The 15,766-nt window shown below is 28.9% G+C and overlaps 1 protein-coding gene across 9 annotated transcripts in view; it reads left to right on the plus strand.

The window, feature by feature from the left end:
* LOC147816995 (uncharacterized) overlaps window positions 1-15,766 on the plus strand; it is a 100,171-nt gene that overhangs the window by 10,140 nt on the left and 74,265 nt on the right. For all 9 annotated transcript variants that reach the window (XM_087153407.1, XM_087153413.1, XM_087153416.1 and 6 more), the window contains exons 3-4: window positions 6,289-6,432; window positions 11,841-11,983. The gene's annotated coding sequence lies outside the window, so the exon portion shown is untranslated. The remainder of the gene's footprint in view (window positions 1-6,288; window positions 6,433-11,840; window positions 11,984-15,766) is intronic.

A 15,766-nucleotide genomic window follows, 5' to 3' on the forward strand; every position in this document is an offset into this window, starting at 1 on the left:
AAGTAATACAAAATAAATTTGTTGCAGAGACACTAACCTTTTGCAAACCTTTTGTGTAGTGCTAATTGTTCTCTTCTGTTATGTGAACAAATCAACTGTTCTTTGAATGACATTTCAGTCCTCACATACTTGGTGGATCAACTGATCAACCTTTATTTGTAGTCTATCAATTATTACAAGCTTTATGTTCTGCACATAATTCCAGTGTATTTTTGGGATCTATTACCTTCTCTGTAATAAAAGTGAAAAAAAAATATGTGGATGAAAGTTGCACCAAAAATGTTTCTACCTGTTGAGGAATCTATGTATGCTAATAATTCCTTAAAAATACAAAGATAAAAAAAGCAAAGTTGCCTTAACTTCTCTAGTTCATGGTTGGATGAATGGTAATATTAGTAACTTTGATTATCCAAACATAAATTCAAATCTTAATTGAAATAAATTAAACAGGAGGTAACCAAAATAAACATAACTACATTAATTCAAATTCAAATTGGAACAGCGCACAAGGCAGCTAAAACCAAATTCAAATCTTAAAAACAAGTAATAATGTAAATTTACTTAAAAAAATATATAAATATAATTAAAAGAAAATTAAATAAAGTTGTGTGTTTACAGAGCAGCACTTCATCAGGGGACACACTGTCTGTAAACACACAGGAGCCTTCCTGTTGTTAGTGGCAAAGCCAAAACTGACAGTGCCCCGAGGCCCCTAATGAAAATTCAAGCATAAAGAATGATAATAATAATAATTACCACATTAAATAAATATCTACCATAATAACATTCATGAAAAACTTTGTAATAAAATCACCTTTACTGAAACAGATATACAAAACATTTAAAAGACATCAAAAAAACCGCCCCCAAAGCACATAAAAACAGTTACAGTTAGTAAAAGTGAAGAAGAATTTCCTTATAAATTCCAAATCAGCTCAAAATTTATATTGTGCTGACACCTAGATAAAAAAAACAAATTAAAGAGCAATTGAATCCAAGTGCCGCCATCCATCTAAAAAATCCCAACAATTTTGAAAAAGAAAACATATTCCCAATAAATTTTGTAAATGAAAACAAATTCCAAAAATTTCAAGATGAAAATCAAATTGTTCACCGTCTAGGCCTGCTTAGACGGGCTTCAATATCGGCCAATTTAATAGAATTTGTATAAAATGTCTTTAATCAAAACATCAAAATTATTAAAGTTGAAAGGAAATTTATTTTTTTTTAAACTTTTCTTTAATGCCTCAATAGCCGTCAAAAAATCTATACGGTTATTACAAATGAATTTGAATCTCATTATTTGACCAAATACAATATTCTTAAAAATTTTATAGTAAAGGTTGGAATAAGAATGCGTAAGGTTAATAACATTAAAATTGAAATCTTTCCTTTTATCATAAACCCCAATGAGATTATTGTTATTAGAAATATTTATATCAAGATCTAGAAAAAAAGCACGAGAGTCTTGTGAATTAGTTTTAATTAAACTCAGTTCTTCAGGATAAATATTATTAATCAAGTCAAAATTACAACAATCGAAGATGATTAAATCATCAATAAACCTAAAACCTTTTAAAAAATTATTCTGTAAAAATTTATTCTCATAAAAGTGAAGGAAAATATTAGCGAATGCACTTGAATAACTATTACCCATAGAAATACCTTTAATTTGCCTGTAAAAACTAATACCGTTAAAAAGATAATTTTCAAAAATGTTGACATTGCATAAATTAATCCAGTCTTCCCTGTCAATACCTTCATTAATCAAATAATGTTCAAAAATTTCAATACAAATATTTTTTAAATTATTGTGAGGAATACTGGTAAAAAGATTTTCAAAATCACAGGTAAGAATTGTATTAACACGTGTGTTGTTTAAATATTTAATAACTTCTTGGTTGTTATTAATGATAAAATGTTTATCATTAGAAATAATTTTGTTTAAAATAATGTTTAAGTATTTAAAAAATCGTTTACCAAAAACAGAATTATAACACCCTGTGCAGCATGTAACAAATCTAAATTTAACAGGTGTTTTATGAAATTTAATGGTCGGAAATAAGTATGGGAAATTAAAACTATTTGGTTTTGTTCCAATTTTTTTATAAAAAGCCAAAATTCTATTTTCAATTTCTTTCTTAGAGCTGTTAATCTTAAGGAAAGTATCATTATTATCATATTCAAAACCAATAATATTTCTAAAGAAGTTTTTGCACATAAAGCCAAAATTATTTGAAGCTTTATCAACCACACAAATAATAAATTTCCCTTTCAATTCTTCTATAGATTTAACAATATTAGAATTTAAATAAAAACCCTGGTATTTTGTGTTGTTATTTAAAAAATTCAATTTAAAATTATATAAAATTTTATATTTCCATTCGAAAAAACCTTCTATGGGCTAATTATATTTCCTAGAACACTTTGCAATGAAGCCGTCTAAATCTTTACTAATTGAGGAAATGATAAAAGGCAAATTATAATTTTTTCTTGGTCTAAATTTTGTACCAAGCCCCATAAGCAATCTTAAATTTTTATCAGTAACCAGGTCAAGGTTACCCGTTACAATGTGTCCGTGATCTTTATCAACAAAATCTTTATAATGCAATTGTTCACACAAACAAATATCCTCAAGTTCCATTAAATTTTGACAGAAAAAATTGTAGTTACATATAATATTCTTCAACGTCTTGCTATATTTAAAACAAATCGAAACACTAATCTTGTCCTTAATAGGAAAAATGTCATCAAGACCATTAACAACCATAGGTAATGAACCTTTTTCAAAAACCTTATCAAGAAAATTAACAACAATATTCCTTATTAGATCCTGAAACATTTAATGTATCAAAGTTGTGGATATTAAGTTTAAATTTAATAAGATCTGAAACAATAAATTTTAAATCAGGATTTGAAAATTTGACAAGTTTCATTTGGAATTTAATAAACCATTTTAACACTGAATTCTTAATACTGAAGATGAAGCTTTTTATGTTAGTCTCACTAACATCCAAGGAACACAAATTTCTGAAAAGTACCATATTAAATTTATTTTTAGGAGATTTGTCCTTATGCTTACCCCTGCAACCTCTTGAACTTTTAACAAACCTGTCATTAAAAATATTCAGCTTATTGTAAATGCAAACAGAATCCAAATCAAGACTGCCTTCTCCATTAAGTTTACCATTAAGTCCGTAAGGGTTTAAAGTTTTTAGTTTACAAATAAAAATATTCTCATTATCTAATCTTAAATTCAAATCATCAATATGTTTAAGAATAAGTATATTAATGTCTTTAAAAGAATGTTTTTGGAAGTGAATAATTTCGATATCAGAATTATTATTTTTTTGAAAGTTTTTAATAACTGAACGATGACTATTTATTCTTTTATTAATTTCAGTGCTTGTCTGTCCAATATATTTTAAAGAGCAGGTTTTACATTCAATTAGATAGATAATATATTTTTTTGTTGGCAAAAAATTAATTTACTGGAATCAGAAATTCAGTGGTAATTATTATTATTCTTTATGCTTGAATTTTCATTAGGGGTCTCAGGGCACTTTTAGTTTTGGCTTTGCCACTAACAACAGAAAGGCTCCTGTGTGTTTACAGACAGCGTGTCCCCTGATGAAGTGCTGCTCTGTAAACACACAACTTTATTTAATTTTCTTTTAATTATATTTATATATTTTTTTAAGTAAATTTATATTATTGCTTGTTTTTAACTTTGATTATCTAATGTTTTTAAACATTGTGAGTTTAAACTAATAGTTTGCTTGATTTCCTATTGCTACATATTTTTGACACTTAAAATATGTAAAAAAATTATAAAAGTGTAAAATACATAATTTGGACATTTAATCACGAGATGAATTCTTGAAATAGTGGCTAATTCTTCAAAAAAGCTGAGGAAAATTTTAAACCTTGTACTCAAAGCAAATAATAATAATAAATTGAAAACCTTTAAACTATTTAAAAAAATAAAGTTGAATTTTGAAATGTAGTTTTGAAAGATAAAATTTAGTTGCATTCAACTGGGAAAAAAATGAAAAAAAGCATTACATAATTAATTGTATTAAATTTTTGAAACTTTGCGAAGTAAAATGACAGCCCGACTATCTATAATTTAACAAATTAGAAAACTCATGTATAACTGAAAGTATAATCATGTATAATTATATTTTTTCAAAATTTATTTTCGTATAAAAAATCAGTCAGAACATTAAAAAATCCATATTGTTTATTTATAATGAAAGACAGCAATATCAGAATTTAGCTAACCAGAAATGTTTTACATATTATTAAAAAGAATTTATGAAAAGTTAACTGAATTTTAAAACTTTAAAATTTTCATTAGCTCAATATTATATCTAATAATTCGTGGGGAAGGGTATTATTAATTGCTGCTCTTGTTAAAAGGAAATTCTCAGTGAGTTCAAAAGAATTATTAATTCCAAACTATTAATATTATTGGACTAAGCTGTCATATGCAATCAACTGTTCCACACATTAGATGTTATGTGGATGCTCTGTAAGTGTTCCACAATCTCTTCCGATATGACTTTAAATATGTGATTGTTTTCCTCTACATTTTTTACATAGAATGGACCAATTACCATGGATTCTCCATAAAGTAATTTTACCTCTTACTATGAACTAATTTTTATCTCTCCAGTAATTTTTTTTACTGATACTGTACGATTTTAAAATGAAAAAAAAAATATGGTTTTTCTATTCCTTCTAATTAAAAAAATCTTAATTTTAAAAAAGTATGTGAAACACTTTTAATCCACTTTTGAAAGATCACAATAAAAAACATTAATGAGCCAGGCATGCACATTTATTCTTATTGCGATTCTTTCCTACGACTGAAAGAATTCACAGGTTACTTCAAACTATTAATTCTAGGTTACTAAACTATTTATCAAACTATTTTAAGTGTTTTATTTTGCGGATTTTGAGTTGTGATTATTTTTATTTTGTGAATTTTTAATTTTTTAAAATTTGTTTGTGCTGGTTTTAGAAAATAACATTTCACATTATTGAGATGGTGTATTTATTAGTTGTTGTATATTATTGATTTCTAAATATATGTAAAAATAACCATTCATTATGTAGCAAATGAAAGTGCTGTCAAAAGTTTCGGCTCATATCAATGAGAATATCTATACTTTATCAATTCAAAGAAATATTGCTTATTTGTACTTTTTCCTAACTTTGTCATTTGAGTAGTTGAATGATTGTTCTGCTAACTGAATCTTCTTTTTTAATTATTTTAAATACAAAAGGAAAATTTAAGACTCTTATTTTTTATATTTTTTTTCTAGTGTATATCATTAAGCAATATTTTAAAAAAGGTATTAGATTTGTCAAAATGTATATTTATTATAAAACTACTAAAAATATTCATGATTATTTCTGAAAAACGTTGATTAAGTGGTTTGAATCACTGATAATTAAAGTTGTAGCTTTAAAGAGCACAATAAATCGCAGTTACATTTCATTCCATAATCATGCTAGATGTGAGAACTGAATAAAATAAAATATAAGGCATAAAAAATAGTGAAAAAATAAATTATTTAACATTTTCTGTAGTTTAAAAAATGCTTTTCTTTTATCTTTACTTCAACGTTCTCTTTTAACAAATTAAAACTGTTATAAAATTAAGTTAATCTGTAGTCAACATTCTCAATTTTAATCTGGTTATGTTATATTTTGGCAGGTTATTTATTTTTTGTCTGTGAAAAGTTTTAGACAGTTTGGAAGATCCTTGCTGAAGGTGTGGTTTTTTTCCCCTCTATCTTTTGTGATTTTAGCTCATTAGCCTTTTTCCTTCAAAAAATATTTACTCATTTTCATTTTCTAATGAAAATGATAAAGCATGCGCTTATTAATTAGATATGCTGAAAAATCTGAAAGTTTTGTTATTTCAATTTATACCAAAAATTTTTTGTATTTATTTATTTTTACCTAGCTCAGTCAATGTAACTTTTAAATATTTAAAAAAAAAAGTATTTAGAGACTTTTTAGAACCTGGAGTAGTGTTTAAAAATTAATCGTTTTGTTGGAAGTTTACACTAAGTGTTTTAAATCATAAACAAAAAGGAATAATTTTTAAAAATAGCCAAACTTGCTGACAGTAATGATGAAAAAATCACTTTGTTTCAATGAAAGTAAGTGTCTATAGTAATCAATTGCTGACATGTTAATTCTTTTATTTTTGCTGTTTGTTAAAATCAATTGCATGTTTATTTTTATAAAAATATTGCTTCAAAATATTTTTAGGTTCCACATCACACTTTAGATGTTTTAGCTGATATTTCTTAGTATATGTATGAAGCAAGAAAGATACCAAAATCTTTTTTGTGTCAACATGTGCGTCCAAAATGGGTAGAAGCTGAATACCCAATTTCAATTGAATGTCTTCAAGTATAGTAGTTTTCATTAATATTTGTTTTTTATAAACTATAACTTTTTTATATGTGGCTCACTTTATTTGACTAGTAGTATGCCTTATTATATCTTACTTATTACTAAAACAAAATTATCACTGATCAAGAAAGATCTAGAATTGCCAGAAATATTTATTTTTGATAAAGTCATGAAAAATTGCTTCTTTTTCAAAACATGGAAAGATCTTATAACCAATGTGGAAAATAAACATTCTTAGAATTCAATGTTGCCATAAATAGCTAATAAGGTTTGAAATAAGTATACGTGTATTACTCTGCAATACTTTTCACTAAGCTGGCAATCAATATATATATATATATATATATATATATATATATATATATATATATATATATATATATATATATATATATGTAATACAGTGTTTTCATCGCAGAGAAAAAATGGGTGAGAATTTCTCACCCTTTCTCAAAAACAGGGTGAGATTTCAAAAAGTTAAGTGAGATCTCTAAAAATTAAAAGAAAAACACAGAGACTTGAAAAAAAAAATCATTTCTTTAATTATAATACATTTTTAACATCTTCTAATTTTTAAAGCATTGAATATTTTTGCTGCATCATCATATGGAAAATGTTCTACATCTACTTTTTCATCAGCTATTCTCATTAGGTTGCTCAAATGCGTATTTGTTTCGTTTTGATCGTTTCTACCCACATTTGTTTCATTCTCATTTGTCCGTTTCGGAGTAGAAGATATTGCTTTTACAAGGTATTTGTCCATCTTGCATTAATGCGCAAAAAATTTGAACGTCTTACATGAAGAAACCTTACGGTAAACACGTGGTTGCAGAGAAATGCGTTCTGAAAGAGGTTCGGAGGGATGGTGTTCTGTTGTTCTTAAAGGTTCTGAACAATCCTGGTAAATAGGGATGGGGCAGATATTGAAAATAAAGAAAGATCCAAGAAGAAAAGTGAAACGGATTTTATTCTAAATGGCGCAATGAGAAAGTTTTTTCAAAATGCGAGAAATTCGCGAATTTTTAAATTGGTTTATAGAATGCGCGATTTTCTCGCGGTTATCATTTTTTAATGCGAGAAAAGAAAAAAATATGCGAGATTCTCGCGTTCTCGCTCTGTAGTGAAAACACTGAGTAATAACAGGGCTACATCCCTGTTATCATAGGTTATGTTTAGCTCAAATAATTCAGTCGTGAACCAATTATTCCTTCATTAGTTTTATTTATGGGTAGGCTGGTGGCTATAACATTTCACATCCACTCTCCACAAGGGAGGGGGTGGACAAAACTCCGGATAGTTGCGGCAGATCTTACATGGAACACATCATACAGCAAGGGTCATTCAAAAACCATTGCTCTTGCATTATATACTAACAGAAAATGTGGTAAAAAGGTCAAGGTGGTAAAAAGTATTGCAGTCTTAGTTTACCTTGTAACCCTCGGCATTAAGGAAAATCATTTAATTGCTTCCTAATATGGAAGTGAAAGGGGGAAAGATTCTAAAAATAACTCCTTTGAAATATAAATCTAATTATTATTCATTGGTATGTTTTCAGCCTTGAAGTCCCAAAATAGAATATCTCTACACCTATTCTTTACTAAAGACATTTTATGAAAAGAGTTTTAATGCTTTTATTAATACAAAAGTATTTATAATTTTTGTATTTTATCTATATATATATATATATATATATATATATATATATATATATATATATATATATATATATATATATATATATATATATATATATATATATATATATATATATATATATATATCTATATATATATATATATATTCAAAAGTTCAAAATGAAGATAAAACAAAGGAAAATTATAGACATATGAAAAAGGGGGGGGGGAATAATAATGAAAAAAATAGCAAACAACTGTTTTTTAAAAAAAAAGAATGAATTTTTTTAAAAAAACCGAAAAATAAAAGATATAATCTTTTCATCAGCCCACACAATTATATCCGCGAAAAAGAGTGCTTTCTGATATTGTATCAATATAGCCAAAGCAAAATATATTAATACAATAGTGTAAGGAGCACTCATGTTCATTAGGATTCAGGTCAGGGGATTTGGCTGGTCAATCCATTCATTGAATATCCTCGCTTTCCAGATACTCATCAACCATGAGAGCCCTATGTGGTCGCGCATTGTTGTTCATTAAAATGAACTCAGGGCCAACAGCGCCCCTGAAAAGTCGCACATAGGGCTCTAGGACCTCCTGCCTGTACCTCTGGGCATTCACGGAACCATTGTCAAGCGCATGGAGAGGTGTGCGGGTATCTTGCATGTGCGAATGAATGTGCGAAAATGCTTTCCATCTCTTAATTTTGTCCACCAGTGTATATATATATATATATATATATATATATATATATAATATGATTTACTAATTAAGATTACTATTGTTTAAATATATTGTACATAGATTGTACAATGTTGTTTTTAGTTAATTTTTTTTTAAAGAAAACCTATAATATGGTATTTGAAAGAAAAAATCATGTAATTTTTTTGCTTAGGTGATGATAGTTTAATATTATGATTTTGGCATTACACTTATCTTTTTGCATCTAGTTTAAAAACTTGTTTCAACAACTAAAGCCAGCCATTACTGGTGGTACAGTTTATTTTAATTACGCTTTGAAATTTACAATATGAGTTAAATATTATGAAATAGTAACCTGATGAAATACAATAATTTATATGGGTCATTCTCACGAAAACTGTCTTTTTTCAGTTCATAAAATCCCAAAAAAGTAAAGTGAATAAAATGCTCTGAAACTTTTTATATTAGTAGAAATATGTAATGACATTATAAAGAAAGTATATGTCCTATAAATTATACTTAATATTTAGATTAATTAATTTTTTAAATAATTAATTTATAATTAATTAATTTATAATTAATTAATTTATAATTAATTAATTTATAATAATTAATAATTAATTAATTAATTTAATAAACAAATTAATTAATTTAATAAATTAATTTATTAATTTATTTTTCAAATTAATTAAAAAGTAAATTAATTATTTTCACTATTTAAAAAGTGAGGGAATGATATTTTATTTTAATACATGTTTTTATCTAAGTTACATCTACCTAAAGTTTGAAAATGATAACATACTAAGTATATCTAATATTTATTATAATTTAGTCTCATATATTTAATACTTTTTACAGGTTTGGGAAATAAAATTGGCTGGCAGGATTGAACAAAAAAAGATTTGATAATATACTCATCTTGAATCATTCCCTCACTTTATACACTTGTGAGGGAATGACGAATTCAATAAAATTTAAAAATAACAGTTAGGCCTAATTATTTTCTGAAGTCAATCACATACAATTATATTCATACAAGAAAGCAACATATAATTATCCACTTTCTCGATAAGGTTGTATTTTATTTTACTCTAAAAAATGACATGAGGGAATGACAAATGTAAAAAATTTTACCTGGTTTGATTCATTCAAATTTATTCCACAGCAAAGCTTCTTTAAGTTGAAGATGGACATTTGAATTGTACGGTATAAAATCTTTATATCTTTAGAGACTGTATGTAGAAACATACAAACTTTGAACAAAATTAGTTAAATAGTTCCTGAGAAATAGAATTTTAAAGAAGTCTTTTATTTGAATTTCTACAGGAATATTTGACCAATTTCATTCAAATTTTGTATTTTATCATGAATTACATTTTTTTAAATGATGTAAAAATTTGTATATCCTATATATCTTACAATGTATATCTTACAATGTTTATCTTAAATTTCTGTATCTTATATACCTTACACTTCAAAATTTGTCGACTCTTATTAAATAAAATAATAAAAGAAGACAAAAAAAATTATTAAAAATTATTTTTTGCCTGAAGTTATCTTTAGATAAACAAATTTATTAGTGTGTGCAAAAATCTTTCAAATCGCTTAAAAAAATTCTTGAGATATGGCGAAATGCGCAAAAAGCAGAATTAACATTGGACCGCTCTCCTGACTTGGATCAAGCCCGAAACTTTGGACTGTTTGCATGCCAAAACTATTGGGACCATATTTTCTAGATTGTGGCTTTTCTAGATTGTGTGAATATTCTGAAGATCAGAATCCAAATCAATTGAAAAAAAGAGTGTTTTTATTCACAGGAGGTACATTTTTGTATTAGTGTCTGGTTTCATAACTTAAATTGTCATCTGCACTAACTAATTAGCATTATTGAGATCATCCCCTCGAACTATTAGGATTTGGTTCTAGTGATGAAAATATGATCATTAGATAAGATATTCAGGGTATTTCATTTATTTTGTATGCACTGCACATAGCTTTTTCTTAAATGTTATTTAAATGAAACAGCAATAGCATATTAATTAAGGACCAGCACTTATGCATAGTTAAAGCAGAATTACTTTTAAGGCTTGTCCCATAGGAATCCTAAACTAAATTTTATTCAATGGAATAGGTTCAAAAAGATAATTGTGCAACAGAAAATATTGAGCAGAAGGTTAAAACTTCAGCTTGTTCTCATGAAAGATTTGAAAGAAATGCCCATTCTATAAAAAAGAAGATCAGAAAGACCTTAGAAAATTACTGGAATAAATTTATTTGACTAAATAACATATATTATCTTTAATGGATTTCTACCATTAGTGTAAAATAAATCTCCCTGTAGCACTAATTGTTACTATATACGTATATATTAGACAAGGTTTATTCTTAAAGGAAATCATAGAAACTTGTAGTTTTATTTATCTCTCTATTATCATACTTTTTCTTATTTCTCTATTCTTCAGATTTCAGCTGTAGTCTGAAATTTTAATTGAATAAAGGACTAATACTACTCTCTCTACTCAATTTTAATAGATACTCTAAGTAGAATTTTATAATGCAGTATTTTCCTTAAATAAAATTTGTAAAGCGTTTTTAATTAAACTTTTTTCTTTTAGATATTTAACAATTAAAGAGAAAAATAAAGCAAGCTGCATTTGTTTATCTAGGAATTTATAAAAATTTTTAAAAAAATTTAAAATTTATAATCTAAAATTTTTAAAGAGTTATCTTATCTGAAATTCTTATCTTATTTAAAATTGATTTTTCTTTTAAGCAATACTTTTCTTAAATAAAAATGTAAACACTATTTATAAAACCTTTCATTACCTTCTAAGTTAAAATTGACAGTTATACTTTGAAACCGACATTTTTATGGGGTCATTAAGTTGAAAATCCATTCTTGTTTAACCAAATTGTTATAAAAGCAAAATGCTCCGGCTTCTTTTTATGTTAAGATTTGAAAAAAAAAAAGCAAAAAGAAAAAAAACTAATTTCAGAACATGTTTTTCAAAGACAAAAATATTTTTGTTTATTATTGACTTATATATATTTATTTTTCTTATTTAGATCAAAATCTTCCCCTGATCGCTCAGAATCTAGACCGGAAAACCAAGGTCTTACACAAGGATTCATTATCTTCCCATCTTGAAGCTCTGCATACTTTTCAATCTTGGTTTGACGGAGAATATCATCATTTTAATGAATTTAAGGTCAATCTTTAAGTACCGATTCAAACACTAAAAAAGATTTATGATACACTTTTTAAATTAAAGGGTTCATTAACATTCTAAGTTGAAAAAATTTGCCTTTTCATGTTTTTATGCTTCTATTAATTGGCTCGTAAAATAGGTATGTAACTAAGAAAGGTGGCTTAACATGCATTCTCCAAAAATGAATGGCTATCGCTTACGTTTGTTCTGGATCTAGTAATAACTTTCGAATCAACGTAATTTCTTCTCCTTTATTGACACTACAGCCCAGGGTGGATCTTAGCCTGCTGCACAATATTTCGCCAGACAGCTCTGTCCCTGACCTTGGTCTTCCAGTAGGAGATCTTTAATGTTTTTAAATCATCCTTCTTTTCTTTGGTCTGCCTCTTGGCCTAATGTAATGAAATTCAAACAATGTAATTTTATTGTTTGAGAAAATAATCTCTGTTATTCTGCCATACAATTTTCCATTTATGCATAAGCATTGTCGTTAATGGAGATATTTATTTAACAGAAGATTGTTCTCTATATTTATTTAACAAAATCATTTCACCAGGCTGTTGTTGGTTAAAATGAATTATTTAGTTAGTCTTCTCAATGTGCCTAAAATTTAAAGAGTTGCCCAGCTTTTGCAACCAGGTTCTCGATCTTCACCCTCTTTTTTTTCAATGTTGTTTTTTTCACTGCTGTCACCCTCTTTTTTTTCACTGAATGTTGTTTTATTCTATTTTTTATATCATGCTATTACGTGATTAAAACTTATTTTATGTAGGATGATGATTGAGTTATGAATGTTAATATTCTTACAATATACTCAGTTGCAGGGAACTTTTTTAGTTTTCTTCCTCTATAGCACTCACATTACTAGCATAAATCTCCAGTGGTTGTCCCAATCTTGATTTAACTTCTAGTATAAAAGCACCCTGCCAAAATTTATCAAACCATTTTGCACAGTTTGTAATGTAGAATCACTGCTTAAATAAACAGCCAAATTGTTCTTGTGTGTAGTGTTATCATTCACACATTTCTGAAATTCATAGAACATTACATATTGTAAATTTACCTTTTTACTGTCCATTTTTTGAACATTAATTTTCAATCCTGTAGAGGCAAAACACACTTTAGATTTCAAGTACTGGCAGCACAACAGCAAACAAAACGTATTCACATCTTCACATCACTGAAATAAAATACACTCTAGCGCCACCTCTAAGAACTGCACAAAAACTTTTAGGTGACCTTCTTCTTCTTCTTCTTGCTTGAGCTTGTCAGATATGTGGCACCTCTGCACATGTTGCATTTTGTACCATACTCCAAGCCCAATTTTTCCTAGTTCCATTGTCTCGGGTCGCCTACTTTATTAATATAGTCTGACAGTCCCTTAATGGAATTAAGGTGAAGCTCTTTAGGATATGGATTGCCTAAGGTAGTGAGGCGCGTAAGGGCGAGGGCATCACATTCGTATAGGATGTGATGTGCTGATTCTACCTCTTCACGGCATTTCCGACATATTGGTTCTTGTTCGAAAAGTCCCAATCTATGTAGATGTTTCCTGAAATGATAATGCCCAGTGATGAAGCCTACAATTGTTTGAATCTTCAATCTTGGGAGCCTAAGAATTTCAGAAGCAATTTTTGCAGTAGGGCTGCTGATCATGCTTTTAGCATGTTTTTGTCCAGGAGAATTGCGCCAAACTTTGTTCATCTCCTGTTTTTCCCATTTTAGGACAGCCTTCTTTGTAGTCTTCATATTGATTCCACAGAAGGGTTCCGTTCCTATTGTATTGAAAGAGGATCCCTGTTTTGCGAGTTCATCAGCTCTTTCATTACCATCAATTCCCATATGCCCTGGTACCCAAATAAGAATGATTTTATTCCTTTTTGCCAGTTCTATTAGGAGATTCTTGCATTCCAGAACAATTTTTGATTTTACTTGAAATGAGTAAAGAGCCATCAAGGCTGCTTGACTGTCGCTTAAAATAAGAATCCGTTTACCATGGTAGCCTTTCTTAATATTTATCTGCAGACAGTTTACAATAGCAAGTACCTCCGCCTGAAAGACAGTAGCATACTCCCCAAGACCTTCAAAAAGGTTGAATCTTGGTGACAAGCCACAGACACCCAGTCCTGAGAGGTTACCTTTCTTTGATCCATCGGTATACCAGATTAGATCATCATTTTTTGTATCGATCGTGTTGTTATCCCATTCTTCTCTGGTAGGAAAAACTACTTCAAATGGTCTTTCAAACACGTACTTTCTCTCCATGCAGTCAGAAGGCATAAGGAGAGTTGGATGGTAAATTTTCTTAGTAATACTGGTATGACCTCCAGAAGAGGGCTTGTCATACCATTGATATTGCAATTTCATTCTATATGCAGTCATTCTGGCAGAGCTGCACATGAAGATATCTAAAGGAGTCAGGTCCAGAATTGCCTCAAGTGCTCTGGTAGGGGCCGTGGACATTGCACCTGTGATACACAAGCAGGCTAGTCTTTGCAGACTTCCCAGCTTATCCTTCACAGTTTTCTGTTCCACTTTACACCACCATATCACTGAAGCATATGTGAAAGCAGGCCTGACAATTGCTGTGTACATCCAAAACATCATTTTTGGTTGTAATCCCCAGTTTTTACCAAGCATGCGTCTGCACATCATTATGCATTTTTTTGCTTGATTGATTTTGTAATCAACATGTTTATTCCAGGTGAGTTTTTGGTCAAGAATTAAGCCTAAAAATTTCACCTCAGAGGCAATATTGATTTCAACGTTAAAAAGTTTTGGGATAAAAAAGCCTTCCCTTTTTATTTTACGAGTGAATGGTACTAGATTGGTCTTCTGTGGATTTATGTCCAGATTCCTCTCCCTGCACCATTTGCTTACATAACTTAGAGCGTTTTGCATAAGTTGGCAAGTTATGTGAAAATCTTTGCCAAGGATGAGTATGACAATGTCATCCGCATATCCCTGGGTATAGTAGCCTGTATTATTTAGATGTTTGATTAGGCTATTTACAACCAGATTCCAAAGTAATGGTGATAGTACACCTCCTTGTGGACAGCCTCTGGTTGTTTTCTTTTCTAATGTCTCGTTGAAGATATTCATTTGAATGGCTCTATCCATAAGTAGGGACTTAATCCATAAACATAAAGTTTGGTCTATCCCTGTTTCCCTTAAGGCATTAAGGATGGATGGGTGAGAGGTATTATCAAAAGCACCCTGAATATCTAGGAAGGTGGCCAATGCAATTTCCTTTCTCTCCAGGGTGTCTTCAATCTTAGATACTAGCTTGTGTAAGGCTGTCTCTGTAGATTTACCAGGTTGGTAGGCAAACTGTAGATTATGCAAGGGGTTATTGCTACCCAGGTAATCCCTAATATTCCTATCAATAATTTTCTCCATAATTTTAAGAAAGAATGAAGATAAGCTAATTGGTCTGAAAGACTTAGCCTGGTCATAGTTACTTTTGCCAGGTTTAGGAATGTAAACAATCCTGGTCTTTTGCCATAGCTTTGGAATATGTCCCAGTGCCAGACTGGCTCTGTAAATTCTGGTTAACACAGGGATGATAGGGTCTCCTGCCTTTTGGATCATTACAGGAATGATTCCATCAGGTCCAGGGCTTTTAAGTGGTTTGAAGGTGGAGATAGCCCACCTGACATTGTTTTGATTGATAACGTTCTTAGCATAGGTCCATTGATTTCTTTGTATTCTTTTTACAGATCCAATGAAATGCTGTCCTTCATTGCTATCCATATCAATGGCTCCTGGAAAGTGAGTTTTGGC

This window comes from Parasteatoda tepidariorum, chromosome 1 (genome assembly GCF_982258835.1).
Source record: "Parasteatoda tepidariorum strain Cologne lab strain chromosome 1, Ptep-v5.0, whole genome shotgun sequence".
NCBI lineage: Eukaryota > Metazoa > Arthropoda > Arachnida > Araneae > Theridiidae > Parasteatoda > Parasteatoda tepidariorum.